The 4,664-nt window shown below is 37.1% G+C and overlaps 1 long non-coding RNA gene across 1 annotated transcript; it reads right to left on the reverse strand.

The window, feature by feature from the left end:
* Positions 1-2,253: 2,253 nt before the first annotated feature.
* Positions 2,254-3,995, reverse strand: LOC107301223. The gene is made up of 2 exons (XR_001549273.1): positions 3,855-3,995; positions 2,254-2,436 (listed from the first exon to the last, which is right to left on the reverse strand). It is a non-coding gene; the product is annotated as an uncharacterized LOC107301223 (long non-coding RNA).
* Between the last annotated feature and the right edge of the window lie 669 nt (positions 3,996-4,664).

The following is a 4,664-nucleotide window of genomic DNA, read 5'->3' on the forward strand; positions in this document are numbered from 1 at the left end:
CTAAATATACCAGATCTTTCAATCTGTCTTTAGGTTTCTCGAACATGATTCTCTTCATCCTTCTTTGAACCTATTCCATTGTGATCCTTCTTTAAAGTATGGTGCCCAAAATTGGATTTATTCCTTGGGAGTCTCAACAATGCAAAAGAAAATTTATTACTTCCTGTGATTTAGAAATGATGCTTCTCTTGATGCAGCCTAAAATTGCATTTTCTTTCTTTGCAGCCTTCTCAGACTGCAGTCAAGAACTACTGTATTACAAGATTTTTTTCATTTACTATTAGCAAGCTAGGTATACCACTTTTTTATTTCTGCATTGGATTACTGTTTCTAAGTGAACAACTATCCATTTGTCTTCCTTAAATTTCACTGTTACCTTCACCCATTTGTTTTATCTACCAAAATTGTTCTAAAGTTTATCTCTGTCTTCTAGGGTTGGGTTGTTTTTTTTTTTTAAATGTTTTGCTTCTTTCCCTTTTGGACAGCAATGATGTGTTTCTTATTTTTATTCTTCTTGTTTTTAAAGCCACATAGAATCATTTGGATTGGGTACTCTCTATGTAAAATAAATATTAATAACTATTGCATCCATTTTTGTGTCATCTGATAATCTGATAAACATTCCTGCCACTTCTTCATCCTGGTCATTAGTAAAAATATTGATAAGTATAGTATCCAAGATTGAACCTGTGATATTCCACGTGAATTGCACCCTAACTTGATAAGCACTATTTGAGTATTATTTTCAAGCCAGATATTAGATATTCAGTAGTCATTCCTTCAGCCTGTAAACAAGTAGTTTAGTAATATATCAAAAGTTGCTTCCTGAAATAGTTTGCTGAAGTAAAAATGTATTACTCTACAGCATTCTTAGAATCTGCTATGAAATTACCTGATCAAAAAACAAGACTAAATATTAATAAATCAATGCAGAGTCCTATTAATAATTCTATTGTTTTAGATGCTTACAAAATCATCTCTTCATAATATGTTCTAGAACAGTGATGGCGAACCTTTTAGAGACCGAGTGCCCAAAAACCGCGCCGCTCCCGCTCTCCCACAGGGCCACCTACTGCCTCCACGGCCCGCTGCAGATCACCCAGGCAGCCCTGCAGCGCCATGGAGGCCATGCCCTCCGCAGCAGCATCTGCGTGCGATGGGGCGCAAGGGCGAAGTCTTATCCCTGCTGCCCGGCTGCCATGTCCTTGGCTGTGCTGCTCTGCCTGGGCCATGCCCAGGGACGACTCTCCTCCAGGGGGCTGCTGGTGAGGAGGGGGCCACATGGGAGGCAGGGCTGGGGTGACGGTGCACGTGCCCACAGAGAGGGCTCTGAGTGCCGCCTCTGGCATGCATGCCATAGGTTCGTCACCACTGTTCTAGAATATTCTCAGACACTGAAGGTGTACTAAGAATTTAGTTTCTTACAATCCCCTTTCCTTTTCTTTTGAAATATGTATAGATATTTTCTGATAATTTTGAATAATCTCAAGTTTCAATGCTGCCTCTTCATTCTACCTTTCATAACTGTGTGAAAAAACACATAATATTTTCAAAGGTTGAGCCAAAATAAATTGTATAATTCTGGTTTTGCTTTGTTCCCTTTTGACATCTTCAATGTGCAGCAGATAAACTGATTCTTTTAATTCTGAATATACCTAAAGGATCCATCTTTGTTCACAGAATCTCTTGCCAAAACTAAATTTGTCTAAGTTTTGGCTTTCCTGTCACCAGCTGTTTAGTTCCAGGCTATCTGTATATATTCTTGTTCACTGAAGTATTCCTTTCCCCATCTTTTATATGTATCCTCTTTGGTTTTCAGAGGTCAATCAAATTCCTACTATAGCCACATGCTGCTTCTGTGCTTCCATTTTTTTCCTCATTGGATTTTTCAGCAATTATGACTCTGAGTTTATTAATGTTAGCTTTTTAAAAAACAACAAGAGGATATTTGTTAGGTTACACTCAACTTTAGTTTCCTCAAAATCAAGAACTCCAGTATTATGAGATTACTTTTTTCCAATATTCTTGCTACTTCCATCTCTTCAACTTAGACTTCCATATCAGAGTTGGAATAGCTGATCCTCTTTGCCCTCAATAATTTTCTGGAAGAATTTTCTGGAACAACCATGCTTGGTAGAGATTTTCTCAACAGATGTTGGGTACTTTGCTAAAAATGGACAAAAAGTATGAATTTCGGGGAATACAGGGGAAGAGATCCTAAATCAGTTCCAATGCTATAAACACAGACACAGATCTGTTCCAAAATATGCTTTAGTCTGTGAAGAAAAAAAAAACGATCAAGGAAATTCAGCCAAACATTGTTACATATGAGGCTTTCAAAAACTTCACATAGTTTTGGATACTTTGGTTTTGGTTTTCTGATCTTTGAAGACTGTGTTCTAGTTCCTTTAAAGACAATTCGTGATGTTTCTCTCGCTGAAGAGAAAAAAAAAGAGACAAACATTACTAATACATTTACGTATTTTCAGCACCAAGTACTTGAAAATGGGAGTTTTCAAGTAATTCGGGGGTTTTAAACGTTTTTGTTTTTTTATATATATATATTCAAGTAGGGAACTATTTTCCCATCAGGTTAAGTAAATGTCCCTGCAATTTGTGAGCCTTGGCTGCAGTAACCACTTCTGGTTAAAAGTAATTACACAAATGACTTTCTTGGGGTAGGGTTTTTTATACATACAATAAAGAATAACAGGGTTGGAAAGAATCTTAGAGGTCTTCTAGTCCAAGCATATAAGGAACGGTTGCTGGAATTGGGTATGTCTAGTTTAATGAAGAGAAGGACGAGGGGGAACATGATAGCAGTGTTCCAATATCTCAGGGGCTGCCACAAAGAAGAGGGAGTCAAGCTATTTTCCAAAGCGCCTGGAGGCAGGACAAGAAGCAACGGATGGAAACTAATCAAGGAGAGAAGCAACCTAGAACTAAGGAGAAATTTTCTGACAGTTAGAACAATTAACCAGTGGAACAACCTGCCTCCAGAAGCGGTGAATGCTCCAACACTGGAAGTTTTTAAAAAGAGACTGGACAGCCATTTGTCTGAAATGGTATAGAGTTTCCTGCCTGAGCAGGGGGTTGGACTAGATGACCTCCAAGGTCCCTTCCAACTTTACTATTATTATTATTATTATTATTATTATTATTATTATTATTATTATTATATGGTTGTCCAATCTCTTCTTAAAAACTTCCAGTATTGGAGCACTCACAACTTTTGGAGGCAAACCATTCTACTGATGAATTGTTCTAAAAATTATGGTTCTTTAATGATAACCTATAACACGTATACATATAAGAGTCTTTAACTTTATTTATAGGTATATACCATTCACAATTATTTCCAGAAATACTTTACTTGAAGTGGAACAATCTCATATGCGTTTTCTTTTCAATAATGTATTTTCAGTATATGTGCATTGTACATGCATGCACATGTGTATATATGCTTCTGTTTGTGTAAAAAAAAGGTGAACAAAGGATGTGTTCCGTATTAAATCTATGACACTCTGCTGGTGCATGAATTAATATTAGTTTCATGTTTATTTTTAACTGTCAGTCTAAAACAAAAATGGAAAATGCTTAAAACGTAACTTACAAAGAAGCACCCAGCCTTGGGGCTGGTTAGCATCCTGAAGGTCCTCCTGCCGCCTTTTAATTAATTTTCTAATATTAAACTTAAATATCTTTGTCTCTTATATATAGTTTTTACATTTTAATATTTTACTTGTACGCATTTTATTTGTACCCATTTGTCCAGTGATTCTCTGTGAGGGAAAGGGGTAGTTTCTAAATTTGATAAATAAATGAATAAAATAAATATATATGGCTGTACTCACTAAAAAGTGTATTTTAGGATTGCAGTTAGGTTTGTTCGAATTTCTCTTCATCTGTCTTAATGAGCTTTGTTATTTGTTAGGGATCTGATCCCAAATGCCCTTGGTTTAATTCAATATCCTGACAAGATCAATGCAAGGGAGAAATACATTGTAAAATTACATGACGAAGTAAGTACATAGTTTGTTAAGTCCTTGTGTCAATGCTGCAAATACTGTATATCCTTGCTTTGACAAAATAAGCAGAACTGTCTGGTATTTTTAGAGTTAATTCAGATGATGGGGGGGGAGGAGAAAGATAGGACTGTGGGTGGGAAGAGAACTGAAGAGAACCTCTGCCCTTCCACCTGATAGGAGAACCGTGATATATGACAGCAAATTTAGGGAGGGAACATGCTGGTGAATTAATTGCTCAGGGGAAGAGAATTTCAGATCTTAGCATCAACTTCGTTATGCCTGTGCCGACATTTTGTAACAATAAATTACTTTTAGAAAAATCAATGCCTGGAAGTTCTTTGAAGTGTTTCATTAGCCGGAACCGTAACACCTTGTTTTTCTTATTTCCTCCAAATTATGGCATGTATTCGAACCAGTCCATGTGTGAGGAAAGGATATCCGTCGCGCCCTCAAGACATGGCTCTTTCAGCAAGCGGACCTGACCTAGGGTGGATTTTATACTGGGTTTTTTAGGAATTTGGAAGACACAACTTTAAATTTGGTTTAATTCGGTTTTAAGGGGGGGATTGTATATATGCTTTGGTTTTAAATATGTTGTGCGCCGCCCTGAGTCCCGCCGGGAGAAGGGCGGCATAT

This window comes from Protobothrops mucrosquamatus, unplaced genomic scaffold, assembly GCF_001527695.2.
Source record: "Protobothrops mucrosquamatus isolate PMUCROS unplaced genomic scaffold, P.Mucros_1.0 scaffold10786, whole genome shotgun sequence".
Classification (NCBI taxonomy): domain Eukaryota; kingdom Metazoa; phylum Chordata; class Lepidosauria; order Squamata; family Viperidae; genus Protobothrops; species Protobothrops mucrosquamatus.